The sequence below is a fragment of the Bos grunniens genome, chromosome 3 (assembly GCF_055505025.1).
Source record: "Bos grunniens cultivar Pamir isolate PY7600 chromosome 3, Bosgru_T2T1.0, whole genome shotgun sequence".
Classification (NCBI taxonomy): domain Eukaryota; kingdom Metazoa; phylum Chordata; class Mammalia; order Artiodactyla; family Bovidae; genus Bos; species Bos grunniens.
In genome coordinates, this window is record NC_141167.1 from 90,583,047 (window position 1) to 90,599,347 (window position 16,301).

Consider the following 16,301-nt stretch of genomic DNA (forward strand, 5'->3'; position numbering starts at 1 on the left):
AGTGATAAAGAATCTGCCTGCCAATGCAGGAGATGCAGGAGACATGGGTTCGATCTCTGGGTTGGGAAGGAAATGGCAACCTGATCCAGTATTCTCACCTGAAAAATCTCATGGACAGAGAAACCCAGCAGGCTATAGTCCATGGGGTTACAAAGAGACAGACATGACTGAGTGAGCACACATGCATGCTCACTTATCATATTAAAACAGTTATTATTACTGTATTCCTTATGTTTAAGAAGACAGAGGAAAAATTGATTTTGTTAATTTGAGACATGAAAGATAAAGAAAAGACCTAACTCAAACTTCTGGAAATGAAAACCACACTGTCTAAGATGAAAAAAAAAAAAACACTGGATGGTAGTAATAGCAGATTACACACTATGTAGAAATACTTGAAAAAAAATAGCAATAAAAAATTAATAGTGAAACATAGAACATAAAAAAAGATTTTTAACAATGAACAGAACATTAGTGTGCTTTGGTACAAATTAAAGTTACATAATATAAATGTAATTGAAATCCCTGAAGGAAAATATTTTAACAAATAATAGCCAAATTTTTTCAAATATGATAAAAATGAGAACCCCAAGCACAGGAAACATGAAGAAAACTACACACAAGAACATCGTATCAAATTGCTTAAAACAAAAGAAAAAAGTCTTCAAAACAAGCAAAAGGAAAAGACCATATTCTATGCAGATGAACAAGGATAAGAATTACAACAGAATTCTCTTTGATAACAATACAATCCTGAAGACAGTGGAGTGATAGCTTTACTGCTGCTGCTGCTGCTAAGTCGCTTCAGTCGTGTCCGACTCTGTGCGACCCCACAGACGGCAGCCCACCAGGCTCCCCCGTCCCTGGGATTCTCCAGGCAAGAATACTGGAGTGGGTTGCCATTTCCTTCTCCAATGCCTGAAAGTGAAAAGTGAAAGTGAAGTCGCTCAGTTGCGTCCAACTCTTCTCGACCCCATGGACTGCAGCCTACCAGGCTCCTCCATCCATGGGATTTTCCAGGCAAGAGTACTGGAGTGGGGTGCCATTGCCTTCTCTGATAGCTTTACAGTACTGAGGAAAAAACTGTCAACCTAGAATTCTATACCTGGTTAAAAATATATATATATATATCTTTCAAAACAAAGGCAAAATAAGAGACTTTTCTCAAATATGCACAATCTGAAATAATTCATCACCAGCAAATCTGCAATACAGAAATACAAATTCCTTTAGCTATACAAGGCAAAAGGAAAATTAAGAGCACTAGAAATGGTAACTATGTGGGTAAATTTGAAATATTATTTTTCTTATTCTTTAAATCTCTTTAAAATTTATAAAAATGCATTGTAGGGTTTATAAAATATGCAGAAGTAAAATGTATGACAACAACAGCACAAAGACTGAGAGGAGAAAGTAGGGTTCTTGTATGATGTGTGAATCAGTACGATAACATGGAGGAAGTATGTGATAAGTTAAAGCAACCTCTAAGAAGCCAAACAAGATGAATGAGATAAAAATGGAATCATAGCGACTGGAGAGGTACTGCACTGACAAGATCAGTCATGGAGGTATGGGCACAGATGCTGCTCAGCATGTGGCACATCAGAACCATGCAAGCCCTAGGCTTCCATCACCAATGGTCTCAGTCCCACGGGGTCAGAAAATTTCCACCCCAGCGAGGATGCCATCTAGAACTTTGGGCCTTTGGAAAGAGAGAACAGGCTGAAGAAGAAGGATAAATCCAAACCAAGACTAAAGAACAACCAACAGCCTTGAAGAACACCATGAAGATGAGATCACTCATCATATAAAGGAGACTGAGCACCTGCAGAGATATGCTGAGCAGCACAAGCAGGGAATAAAGCAACTAAAACATGATGATGATGATGAAGTATACACAGTTCCCCACAAAACAGCTACATATCACTGCCCACTTCTATGCAGACATAGTTCTGCTCTCATTAATATCTTTCTCTGTGCTGCCAATAGATTATAATAACTTGTCATCAGTGAAAAAAAATAACTATAAAAAATAATCCAAAAAGAAAAAGGGGAGAGGAGAGAGAAGAAGAGATGATAGACAAATAGTAAGACTGTTGATTGAAAACCAACCATCTCAATAACCACATGAAATATAAATGATCTAAACAATCTAATTAAAGGAAGAGATTGCCTATAAAAAAGCAAGACCCAAATATACGCTGCCTACAAGAAATCCTCTTTAAATATAAAGACAAAAATAAGGTAAATTGTTACAGGAGTCTCCAACCAAATGGAGCAGAATCCATGTTTTATTTTTAGTGCACACAGAACATGTATTATGATAGACCATTAAAATGTCTCAATGCGTTTAAAAGAATTTAAATCATACAAAGCATATTTTCTGACTATGATGGAATTAAATTAGAAGTTAATAACAGAGGGAGTTCCTTGGTGACCTAGTGGTTAGGATTCTGGGATTTCACTGCCGTGCCTGGGTTCAGTCCCTGGTTGGGGAACTGAGATCCCACATGCCAGACAGCATGGCAAAAATAATAATAATAATAACAGAAAGATCTCTGGAGAATCCCCAAATATTTGGAAAATAACACAACTCTAAATAACCCATGGGTCAATAAGGAAATAAGAGAAAATTGGAAAATATTTGTAAATAAATGAAAATACAACATATCAATTCTTGCGGGATACAGATAAGGCAGTACATAGAGAGCAATTTATAACATTAAATGTCTACACTTAAAAAAAGGATTAAAGTCAGTTAAGTAGAAATACATAAGCAGAGGAAAAGGAATTGCAGAAATCAATAAAATGGAAAATGAAAACAATAGAGAAAAATCAATGAAACCAAAACCTGGTTAAGATCAATGAAACTGACAAACCTCTAACCAGAGTAATTAGGAATAGAATAAAAAAGACACAAATGGCTTACATCAGGAAAGAGAGGTGCCATCATTACAGACTGCACAGATTTTAAAAGAATAAGGAATATTACAAATTTTATATCAATAAATTTAATAACTTATATGAAATGACCAGTTCCTTGAAAGACACAAATTAGACACAAATTACGTAAAGAAGAAATAGGTAACCTGAACAGCTCCGCACCTATGAAAAGAAACTGATTTCTTAGTTTAAAGCTTTTCTTCAAAAGAAACTCAAGGCCCAGATAGTTTCATTTATGAATCCTACAAGCATTTAAAGAGACAAAATACTAATTGTACAGAAATTTCTCTAAAATGTTGATGAGATAGACCACTTTCTAACTCATTCTATGAGACCAAGCAATAACATGACAAAGAAAGCTATCAACCCAACTTCCCTCATGAACAAACATTCAAAAAAAATCTTAATAAAATGTTATCAAATCAAATCTAATAGTGTATAAAAATATAATACATAATAACCAAACAACCATAATGAGGTTTATCTCAGGAATGTAAGATTGGTTTAACATTTGAAAACCAAGCAATATAATTCACCATATTAACAGTTGAAAAGATAAAAACTATATGATCAATGTCAATATTCCCAGGTGGCACAATTCTGCTGATAACAGTCCACCAATGAAAGCATTTCCTGATCGACATCACTGAAGATTATTTAAAATTTTCAAAGGCTATGAGCCCAAGTTTGTTGCTGAATATATTTACTGAGTGTATCTTCAGGAAAAGTAAGTTTAATACAGTTTACTCTCAATGAAAAAAACAGATTTTTTAAATATATCTCTTGTATTGAATAATTATAAATAAGTAAATCCAATGTCTGATGCAATTGGTTAGTCTTTAAATGTAATCATGTCAAAGCATTTGGTTTTGAGGAAAATAAATGCAGATTTTTAGTGAAAAATAGATTCAGAAAAAAACATCTAACAAAATCCAACATCCATTTCAGATAAAAACTCAGCAAACTAGAAATAGAAGGGAACTTCCTTAATCTAATAGTGGACATCAAAGAAAAAACCCACTACCTACATCAAATTTAATCGTAAAAGACTAAATAATTTTCCCTAAGATTAGGAATATGGCTAGACCTTTAGGCTCAGGTGGTAAAGAATCTGGCTGCGATGTGGGAGACCTGGGTTTGATCCCTGGGTCAGGAAGATCCCCTGGAGAAGGAATAGGCTACCCACTCCAGTATTCTTGCTTGGAGCCTGGTGGGCTACAATCCATGTGGTCACAAAGAGTCAGACACAACTGAGTGACTAACACTTTCACTTTTTCAAGATTAGGAATAGGGCAATAGTGTCTCCTTTTACCACTTTTCTATTCAAATATTCTATTGGAGGTATTAACCAGTGCAGTAAAGCAAGAAAAAGACATAAATGCATTCAACTTAGAAAGGGGGGAGTAAAACTGTATCTATTTGTAGAAAACATAATTGTCTAAGTAGAAAATCTAACGGATTCTATTTTTCTTTAAAAGGTTACCAGAGGGACTTTCCTGGTGGTCCAGTGGTTAAGACTCCGTGCTTCCACTGAAGCATGTATGAGTTCGATCCCTGGTCAGGGAACTAAGATCCCACATGCTGTGCAATCCCACCCCCTAAAAAGCTATCCGGTGGCTCAGACAGTAAAGCATCTGCCTGCAACGCAGGAGACCCGGGTTCGATCCCTGGTCTGGGAAGATCCCCTGGAGAAGGAAATGGCAACCCACTCCAGTACTCTTGCCTGGAAAATACCATGGACAGAGGAGCCTTGTAGGCTACACTCCATGGGGTCGCAAAAAGTCGGACACGACTGAGCAACTTCACTCACTCACTCAAAAAGCTACCAGAACTAATAAGTGAATTTAGCAAGATTACAAAATAGATCATTTGTCTTTATACTAGCAATGGAGATAGTAATGAAAAAATAGTACCATTTATAATAGCATCAACAATATGAAATACTTAAGGATAAATCTGACCAAAAAATGTGCAAGACTCACACACTGAAAACAACAAAACACTGCTGGGAGAAACTGAAAAAGAAATCGAAGACTTATGATTCCCTGTATTTGTTGCAGCATTATTTACAATAGCCAAATACTGTATGCTCTCACTTATATGTGGAATCTAAAATCAAAACTAATGAACAAACACAAGAAAACTGAAACAGAGTCACTGGTACAGAGAGCAAATGGGTGGTTGCCAGAGGGGAGAGGAATGGGGGAGGGAAGAAATAGGTGAGGGAGATTAAGAGGCATCAGCTTTCAGTTACAACATAAACAAGTGTGGATAGGAAACGCACAGTTGGGAATACAGTCAATAATTATGCCATATCTTTATATGGCGACAGATGCTAACTAGACTTATCATGGTGACTATTTTCCAATGCATAGAAATACTGAATCACTGCGTTGTGCACCAGGAACTTATACAGTATTGTAGGTCAACTGTACTTCAAAAACAAACAAATCCATAGAAAAAGAGATCAGACTTGTGGCTGCCAGAGGTGGACGGTGGAAGGAAGTAGATCAGGTGGTAAAAAGGTACAAAGTTCCAAAGGTACAAACTTCTAATAAATACTAGGGATGTAACATACAACATAATAAATTAATACTGCTGTATGTTATATATGAAAGTTGTTTACAGAGTATGTACTAAGAGTTCTCATCACTAGGAAAAAAATTTTTTCTCTATTTCTTTAATTTTGTGTCTGTATGAGATGATAGATTTTCATTAAACTTACTACGGTAATCATTTCAGGATGTACGTAAGTCAAATCATTATGCTGTACACCTTAAACTTATACAATGCTACATGCCAATTATATCTCAATAAAACTGGAATTTTTTTATATGGTGTGAAGTCTGGATCAAATTTGGGGCTTCCCAGGTAGCACTAGTGGTAAAGAACCTGCCTGCCAATGCAAGACATGTAAGAGACGCAGGTTCGATTCCTGGGTTGGGAAGATCCCCTGGAGGAGGGCATGGCAACCCACTCCAGTATTCTTGCCTGGAGAATCCCATGGACAGAGGAGCCTGGTGGGCTACAGTCCATGGGGTCACAAAGAGTCAGACATGACTGAGTGGCTAACACTTTCACTTCTTTTTCATCCAAGTCTGGAGCCAACAGGCTGCTGGGTGGGGGCAGGTCCCAGCACTAATAAGCTAGAAGGAGGATTCCAAAATGGTGCTTGCCAGCTCCAGTGTCCTTGTAATAGAATGAGCTCCCCAAAACGCCTGCCACAGTGTCTACATCTCCAGAGTGAGCTCCAGTTCCCTCCTGCCTCTCCAGGAGGGAGGCTCAGCAGGAGGCTCTCCGAGACCAACAAGTGTGTCTAACTCAGTTCAGTTCAGTTCAGTCGCTCATTTGTGTCCGACTCTTTTCGACCCCATGAATTGCAGCATGCCAGGCCTCCCTGTCCATCACCAACTCCTGGAGTTCACTCAAACTCACGTCCATCGAGTCGGTGATGCCATCCAGCCATCCCATCCTCTGTCGTCCCCTTCTCCTCCTGCCCCCAATCCCTCCCAGCATCAGAGTCTTTTCCAATGAGTCAACTCTTCGCATGAGGTGGCCAAAGTACTGGAGTTTCAGCTTTAGCATCTTTCCTCCCAAAGAGCACCCAGAACTGATCTCCTTTAGAATGGACTGGTTGAATCTCCTTGCAGTCCAAGGGACTCTCAAGAGTCTTCTCCAACACCACAGTTCAAAAGCATCAATTCTTCGGCACTCAGCCTTCTTCACAGTCCAACTCTCACATCCATACATGACCACTGGAAAAACCATAGCTTGACTAGATGGACCTTTGTTAGCAAAGTAATGTCTCTGCTTTTTAATATGCTATCTAGGTTGGTCATAACTTTCTTTCCAAGGAGTAAGCATCTTTTAATTTCATGGCTGCAGTCACCATCTGCAGTGATTTTGGAACCCCAAAAAATAAAGTCTGACACTGTTTCCACTGTTTCCCCATCTATTTGCCATGAAGTGATGGGACCAGATGCCATGATCTTAGTTTTCTGAATGTTAAGCTCTTCTTTCGAATGACCACTTCTGCTCTTGGTCTTGGAGTGTGTGAGACATTGTGTGTGCTCTTTAAGAGAGAATTCTCTGTTACCCGCTGGATCTCCCCAAAGCAAGCCCCACTGACGTTCAAAGCCAAATGTTCTGCAGGGTTCATCTTCCCAGTGCAGGACCCCCAGGCTGAGGAGTCTGATACAGTGCTTGAACCCCTCATTCCTTAGAGAGAAGCTCTGCAGTTGTGATCATCTTCCTACTTGTGGGTCACCAACCTGGGGGTGTGGGTCTTAACTATACTGTGTGTCTCTGCCCCTTCTACCCATCTGGTTGTGGTTCCTTCTTTATACCTTTATAAAGCAGAAGATCTTTTTTGTCAGTCTTCAGGTCATTCTCATTGACAGTTATTCTGCAAATAGTTTTAATTTTGGTGTGCCCAGAAGAGGAGGTGAGCTTAGGGTCTTTCTACTTTACCATCTGGTCTATACCCCTCAGAGCATTTTTAACAACGCCTGCCCTGCTGCTGCTGCTGCTAAGTCGCTTCAGTCATGTCTGACTCTGTGCAACCCCATAGACGGAAGCCCACCAGGCTCCCCTGTGCCTGGGAACTCCAGGCAAGAACACTGGAGTGGGTTGCCATTTCCTTCTCCAAAGCATGAAAGTGAAAAGTGAAAGGGAAGTCACTCAGTCATGTCCGACTCTTAGTGACCCCATGGACTGCAGCCTACCAGGCTCCTCCATCCATGGGATTTTCCAGGCAAGAGTACTGGAGTGGGGTGCCGTTGCCTTCTCCAAACGCCTGCCCTGGGAGGGAAACTATTTCACTTGAGCCTAAACTATTGGTGTTTTTTCGAAGCCTAACTGAACAGGGGAAAGGGAAATATGCATGCAGGAAAAATGGATAGAACTGCAAAGAGAAATAGATGGAGATGGATCTACCATTACGGAAGACTTCAAACACCTCTCTACCAGAAAATGGCTAAATCTAGCAGGCAGAAAATCAGTAAGAATATAACTGAACTCAGCCTGCAGTCAGACTCTTCTCCCCAGATGTCTGCCTTTATCACACTGCTCCATCATTAATAACCTTCTTTAGTTTCCCACTGCCTGAGTGGTGACACAGAAACTCCTGAGCATATCCAGTGGGGGTTTCTCTGATAGCTCAGGGAAGAGGGTCTAAGGACTGCTAGAGGCTCTGGGAACAGAACAGCGTATGGGAGAGACACTGAAAGAAAACCACATAATAAAATCTGAGGCACAAAAGTATACAAGATGACTCAAAAAATGACGGTGGTATCTGGGTCATTTGGGAGACTGAAACCCAAAAGCTATTTGTCGAGTCGACCAACAATGCTCATTATTTGGGTGAGGGGATGGCAGCCTTTGTGGTTTGTAGAGCATTCTGTGTATGGAAACATGTCTGCTGAAACTGAATGCCCCAAACCTAATTTCTGAAGTCAGGAATCTGCCCTCATGATGTATCCCTTGTCCAAATTGGGTATTTTGGCCTGGCTACGGCAATGAGAGAAATTAATCTTTGCTAAATCAAAGTGGACATCAAACTTACTAAATCACAGACTGTTATCATTCACAGTGGAAACTCAGGCTGATATGCAGGGGCAAGAGGGAGACTTCATCAGAAAGAAAGAGCTCTGATTCTGGAATCATCTACAGTCATCCAACAATCATTTATTATGCATTTGGTATTCTAGGGTTTGTGACACTTAGCTGTCTAGGAAAATCGAGAGAGGCAACTGTCCCATTACTCAATGATTTTGCTCCACGCGATGGGAGCACAGTGTTTCGCACATTAACTTCACAGAGCTACAACGACCAGAGGAATGATGTGATCATGCTGACATGGACTGCGAAGTAGCGAAAGGGTAGATAATTGAGGGTGAGGGGAAGGCAAGGGTATAGTGACAAATGTGACCAGAGAACTCAAGAGAGATGTTTCAAAGGGATTTTGAATTGGGAATCTAGAGTCATGGTAATGGATGAAATCGCTAAGACGGCAGTTCTCAAAGAGGTTCATAATAATACTAAGAGTTATTTGACCTTTCTTGAGTGTACAGTGGAGTTTTCCAGAGGCTATAAGACATGCAATATCACAACTGGTTGTGATATCACAACTGGTTGAATGTAGAAGCAAATATGAGAATCCTGCTATTAAGCCAGATCTTAAAGATAGTTGCAAAAATGTTACATAATACCATTCTTCTGTTTTTGTTTTGAAAATTATATTGGGTTGGCCCCAAAGTTCACTTGGGTTTTTCCGTAACATCTTACGGAAAATCCCAAATGAAATTTTTGGCCAACCCAATAGTTATTTTTCATAAAAACATGACATTAATATTAGCAAGTATTGAGTTTATTGTTAATTTTAAATTAATTACAATATATAAATATTGTAATCATTTAAAATAAACTCTATTTTTAGAAGTTTTATAGTTGTAGAAAAATTACAAAGATAATACAGAGTGCCCATATACCTCACACTCAGTCTCCCCTATTATTAACGTCTTACATTACAAATGTGTGATACGTTTGTCAAAATTAATGAACTAATATTGACACATTATTTACTCAAATCCATACCTTATACCTTGTGCAAATTTCCTCCATTTTCCCCTAATGTCCTTTATCTTTTCCAGGATCCCAACCAGGATACAACATTATACTTAGTTGTCATGACTTTTTAGGTACCTCTTGGCCATGACAGTTTCTCGGATGTTCCTTAGTTTTTGTTTGTTTACATTTTTTGGCCATGAGACACGTGGAATTTTAGTTCTCCTTCAACAGATGGAACTTCCCTGCCCCCTGCATTGGAAGCACGAAGTCTTAACCACTGCACCACCAGGGAAGTCTGCGAGACTCTCCCTGTTTCTGAATGACCTTGACAGTTGAGGAGTACTTACTGGTCAGGTATGTCATAGGATGTCCCTCTGATGGAATTGGTCTGATGTTTTTCTTGGAAAGCGTGGGGACTTCCCTGGTAGTCCAGTGGCTAAAACTCTGCGCTCCCAATGCAGGGGGCCTGGGTTCCATCCCTGGTCAGAGAACTAGATCTCACACCACATGCTGCAACTAAAGATCCCACATGCCAAATAAATAAATAAGAAAGTGTGGGTTACGGGGAGGAAAACCACAGAGGTGGTGTCATGTTCATCACATGTATCAAGGATTCAACTAACAAGGCAACTTATCACTGTTGATGCTGATCTTGATACCTGACTGAGGTTTGTCGGGTTTCTCCACTGTAAAGTTCCTCCCCCCTCCACTCCCTATCCCCTAACCCCCACACACCCTCTTTTTTTGTTCTGTATTCTGGAAGGAAGTCACAACCTGCAGCCCACACATAGGAATGAGGAGTTATACTTGACCTCCTTAAAGTGAAAAGAATGAAGGTTTTAGTCACTCAGTCCTATCCCAGTCTTTGCCACCCCATGGACTGTAGGTAGCCCACCAGGCTCCTCTCTCCATGGAATTCTCCAGGCAAGAATACTGGAATGTGTTGCTATTTCCTTCTCCAGGGGATCTTCCCAACCCAGGGATGGAACCTGTGTCTCCTGCATTGCAGGCAGATTCTTTACCATCTGAGCCACCAGGGACATCACCTCCATTAAGGAAGCAAAGTAAATTATTTGGAATTCTTCTGTGTGGGAGATCTGTCTCTTCTTCCAATATATTTATTCAATCATTTATTTATATCAGTATGGACTCATGCATATTTTATACTTTGGGTTATAATCTAAAACTATTCTGTTGCTCAAATTGTCCTGCTTTGGCCACTGGTGAAAGTCACTCAGTCGTGTCCATGGACCATATACAGTCCATGGAATTCTCCACGCCAGAATACTGGAGTGGGTAGCTGTTTCCTTCTCCGGGGGAATCTTCCTGGGAACCCAGGGATCAAAACCGTGTCTCCCTCATTGCAGGCGGATTCTTTACCAGCTGAGCCACAAGGGAAACCCTTGGCCACTGGGATCACTTTCAACTTGGCTCTTGCGTTCATTTTAATTTTTAATATGAATAGATAGAATTCACATAAATAAAAGCTCTTTGGGGTCCTGGATAATTTTGAAGTTATCAAGAAGCATCAAAAGTTTCAAAGAAACACTTTTCTAAGGGACCCCCACCTGACCCCAGCACCAGGGTGTGGGCATGGTTCTTTAAGAAGAGGCTGCAGACGGGGCCGAGGCAAAGCAGGCCACGCTCCCCGCACCAATGGGGCACCCACTTCTCCGTGCCACCCATCCCCTCCTAGGGTTTTCTTCCAGTTTGAAACGCACGAGTCTCCACGGAGGCGAAACTCACGCCTCCACGCCTTTCCAGAAAACGCCACTGAGGGGCGCACGGCTCACAGAATGAGTCACCCACCCGAGAGTCAGGAAGGGGCCTGCATCTTGGCTCCGGCTCAGCGTTTTCCTCCGCGGAGTCCGCGCCCTGGTCTGGACTGATGGCTCTCATCCGCGCGCTAGGCTGTGTTGGCGCGTCCTTCTGGGCCACATCGGGCGTGCAGGTGTGGCGCCCGCGGGAAAGAGCGCGCCTGCGGCACTGGCTGTGCGCGCAAGGAGGAGCTGGCCGGATCTCCAAACCTCAAAAGCTCACCCGCTAGGTTCTCTACCTACCCCATCCCCGCTGAAAGCAGCCGGACAGCTCCCGGGGCCGCGGCCCTACTGGCCGCCCTCCCCTCGCCGGCCTGGCTGGCTGCGCGGGGCTGGGCAGACCCCTTTCTTCGGCAAGCGCACCACTAGAGACAGAGATAAACGGCTGCAGCTGGAGACCAGACTAATTGATACAATAAGTTCTATAATTGCCTCGAAAATAAGGTAATGATTTGGCAGAGGGAATGCTTTGATCTTATCAGCCAAAAAAGACCTCTCCAAATGAAATTTCAGAGAAGGGGCTGGAGGCCTCCCTCTGACTTCAAGTGTGAAATCCAAGGACTACCTGCTTGCCTCCCCTCCTCCCCCATACACCCTGCTCCCTGACCAGACACCCAGACTTTTACGGAAGGGACTGGAGAAGAATATATATGTGTAGAAGGGGTGGGTCCTGGGCTGTTCGGGAACAGGGGGATGGCTGGAATGATTTCTGGAGCCTTAAAGAGGCTGTAAAAGAAAAAAGAGATGGGGGCAGGGAAGGAGAGGAACCGACTGGGATTATGAAAACCCTGAATTAGTTCAAGCCAGATGAGGTTTCTTATACAATGAAGGCTTAATCTGGGCTTTTCAGGCAGGAGGGAGTGTAACAGAAGGAGGAGAACCTTGGTTCTGCCTTCTCCAAGAATCTGTGCGTATGCAAGCACACACACACACACACACACTCTTGCTCTTCGCCGTGGGTGTCCCTGCCTGGCAGAGGCCCCAGCACAAAGAGGATTAGAGAGATGAGCTAATCTGGTTTGTATCCCAGACATGGCCCCAGAAAGGGACCTTGTCTACCCTGATGTTCAAGAGGGTAAAGAAGTGAGGGATCCTCCTCTGGGGGCCTGCTGGCTGACAGGATCTGAGGAGGCTGGAGTCCTAACTTCAGGACGAAGTTTAGATAGCAGAGAAGCAGAACCCTCAGAAGACAGGATGGGCTGTGCTGCAAGAAACCAGAGATAAAGGCAGAAAGATAAAGACTGACAGAGGGGAACTAGATATCTACCGTACGTGTTTCACCAGTGAGGAAACTGAGGCCAGGAGTGGCAAAGTAGCTTACAGAGTCATGCATACTGTTGAGCTGGGGGGAAAAACTCTGATTTCTTTCAGTGCTCTTGGTACTTAACTGTGTTGGAGGGACTGCAGAAGGTGTGAAGCAGAGGGCAGGAGAGAGACAGACACACAGAGAAATAAAGAGACACACCGAGAAAAGTAGAGAGGAACACAGACACAGAGCGAGAGAATCAGAAAAGACATAGAAAGAGAGATGAGGCAAGTGAAAGAAGCTGAAGAAAGAGACAGTTATACAGACTCTTAGAGAGAAAGATGGAGAGACAGATATCAAGAGATGAGTGACAGATTGATAGGGAGACAGCTTCCAACAGAAGAGGGAAGACTGCTAGGTATAGACACACAGACAAATGAAGACGAACACCAAGAGGAACAGACACAGGACAGAAATATGAGCCAGAGAGACAGACCCAGAGACGTGGAGACTCGGAAAAGAGACTGGGAAAGAGAGGCAGAGTGAACCGAGGAGGGCAGAGTGGGAGGGAGGCAGATAGCCGGCTCTGCAGATTGTTCTATTGGAAGCAAATCTCACTTCCAGATTGTTCTGGGGCCCAGAACAGGTGGTGGGGAGAGAAAGAGAGCTCAGCCTATCCTATCTGATACAGGGAGATGGGGGCGGACGGCGCTGGGGGCAATGTGGGACCACCCTCCCTTGGGGTTAGGCTGGTCAGTGACCACCCAGGATCCCAGCAGCACACCCAGTGGCCTCACACAGAACCTGGGCCACCCGCCCAGGATGGCTGTCAGCCCGCCCACCGCCTGGCTCCAGTCTGATTACAGCCAAAGTGCTAAAAGGCTCCAGCCACCCCCCATGCCCCGCCCCATGGCTCCACCTCCCCAGGCCTCCTCTTCCCCCTTCTCCCTTAGCTCTCTCTTTTCCTTTCTCCAGGCCCCCTAGGGGAGCTGTCTACTCCCCTATTTGATCACCGGCTGGAAAGAAGAGGGTCTCAAGCCCTGCCCCACCAAGCCCCCTTCCCTGGTTTGGGGCTGGATGCTCCTTCCTCCAAAGCCCTCTTGGCCTGGCCTCTTTGAGACATGTTCCATGCCTCGCCTGGGAGCTCATAAATACCAAGGAGAGGCCGGGTCAGGCTGTGTACAAAGCATAGATCCCCACCCCACACCCCTTAACAGCCCCTGGGTTCTTCCCAAGCTCCCCACTCTTCCCCAGACACCTGCCTGGGGTGGCTGGAGAGGAAGAAATAGGGGAGGGGCACTAGGGGCCTGGGTGAACCTGGCCCCATTTCAAATGAGATTTGCCTAGGTTTGCAAAGAAATATCAGGAAAGGCGTCTCAGGGCCCCTTGTGCAAGCAGCAGGCTCAGGAATTCCTTGACTCCTATCCAAACCTCCCCCCAGCCCCTTCTCGGCCTTTCTCTCTGCTCGTTACCATCCACACCACCTCCCACCCACGGGGAAAGAGAGAAGGTCATCGCCAAAGGGGCCCAGGGAAGGGGGGCCTTTATGGGGGACAGGCCTGGGTGGAGAAAGAGCTGTTTACTCACACCCTAGCTCCCCTTAGCTCATCTCCTCTCCCATCCAAGGGCCAGTCAAAATTTAAAATCATTCAGCCACACACAGCTGAGAATAGAGGGACTACTCACTTAGCTCTGAGTGGCCCCCTGGGGGAAGTGGCGCAGGGGGTAAGGTACAGGGGTGAGGGAGACCCTTTTCTATGGGGCACCCACTTTAGAGAGGGCAGGAGGCTCTGGTGCACCTTGAGGGAGGAGAAAAGTTCGGCTTTGCCAGCCTGGTGGAAGCAGTCCTGTTGGAGGCCCCAGGGAATCTAGAGGCCTGGGGAAAGGGGAGGTCAGCAGTGAAAGCCCAGCATCGGAGGCCTCAGGTGACTTTATTGTATTTGCCTGAAAATACCCTGGGGGTAAGACCCTTTCACTCCTTTGGTGTCATTTAGGAGGCCCTGGCCAGGCTGGGCACACAGCACAGCAGGACCTCAGTGAGTGACCTGACTCCAGGCAGGACCCTGTAGAGCAGAACTTGACTCCCAAGTTGGTGACTCCTCCCCTGGCTCCCATTGTGGTGGAGTAGGGGTGGGGGGTGGGAGGGAGGAGCAGGTCAGGCGCTAGCCTGAGCCTCTGGCCTTGACCCTCTGCCTGGAAGCCCCACAACAGGCCCTTGCGTGAGGAGCTGAGCTCTCCAGTAGAGTCTAGGACCTTGAGACTGGAAGTTTATTTTGAGATTTGAACTCCAAAGTGGCAGATCCCAGAAAACCTCTTCTCTGACTCCGTATTTGTTCTCTAGTTAAGTGGCTGAGTGCAGCTCTTGCAGTCAGCTGGCTCCTGCAGCCTGGGGTTCCTCCTGGGGAGCTAGGGGCTCAGAGGGGAGGAGGGAGAAGAAGGAGCGAAGCCCTATCCTGGTTGTCCACTCTAGGGCAGAGGTAGCCTGTAAGCACTGGGGGAACGTCTTGTCCCCTCACCCACTTCCCTCCCTCTTGGAGCTGCTGATGTTTCTGGGGCCCCCCTCAGTTCAGCAATATGCTTTAATAGTTGAGCATCTATATTGTGCCAAGACACGGTCCCACTTGACTATGAAGACAGCTGAAGCCAAAGAAGGGGCCTCGTAAGTGAGTTTGGGACCCATGTGGGCGAGTCCACCCAAGGTTAGGGCTGATGTGGTCATCTCCAGTTCCCCACCCCACAACTTCAGGCCCATATGTAGAAATAAACACAGGGCCAGAGTCACACCCAGGCCTCCGCACACAGGGGAGTCTAGGAGAGGCTGCCAGAGCTTGCAGAGCTTGAGACTGCTGCCCAGCATCAGGGTGGGGCTGGGCTGGGAGGAGGTGAAAGAAGGGTGGAAGGAAAGGGGTCTCCACAGGACAGAGCCTGGGCCTACTCCTCTTTCACCTGCCCCTCTCAGGGAAGCTCAGTACAGAGTTGGCTTCTTTTCGGGGAAACAGAAGGATGAACTGGAGCTTCCCAGACTGAGAGAGAGAAGAGAGGGGACGGGTCGGTTGGCAGGGATGAATGTGGCTAGCATGCAGACCCTGCCTGGGCTCTGTATTCACCCCTCGCTCACTCCCATCCAATTCCTGTCCAGCCCCCATTTCCTACCTCCCCCCAGGGGTGGGCATCTTCTCTGTTGCATGAGGCTTTGAATGTCCCCTTAATGGGGTCTACCCTGAACAACTCTTGATTCCCCCTCTACTTATCACTTTCTAACATGCTATATGTTTTACTTATGATGTTTACTGGTTATTGTCGATCTTCTTCCAATATAAGTGAAACTACATACAGGCAGACATTGTTCATTTTGCTTTGTTTCACTGATGTGCCTAGCACAGTCTGGCACATGGTAGGGAATAAATATTTGCTGAATTAATGAACTCACTCCGCCCCCTGCCGCAGAAAGTGAGGTGAAGGGGTGAGAGATGGGGAGAGGGGATAAAGGTCTCCCTGAGCCCTTCTCCCTCATGTCTGCCTCTGGGATGTCTGCAGCCTCTCTGCAGCCAGCTGTGCCCTGTCCGCTCACACTCCGGAGTCTCTAACACCGACCCCCCTTCCCCCCCACAACCAAGAACTGACAATGAGTTTGGGGTTGAAGGGGCTGGGCAGTTTCCAGCGCGTTGTTTACACCAGGGCTTTATAGTTTAGATAAATCACGGAGAGAGGCATGAAAGACACCTGGG

At 44.8% G+C, this 16,301-nt stretch overlaps 1 protein-coding gene across 29 annotated transcripts in view; it reads right to left on the bottom strand.

The window, feature by feature from the left end:
* Positions 1 to 16,301, bottom strand: part of ST7L (suppression of tumorigenicity 7 like) — a 169,423-nt gene that overhangs the window by 48,631 nt on the left and 104,491 nt on the right. The gene's annotated exons all lie outside the window — the stretch shown is intronic.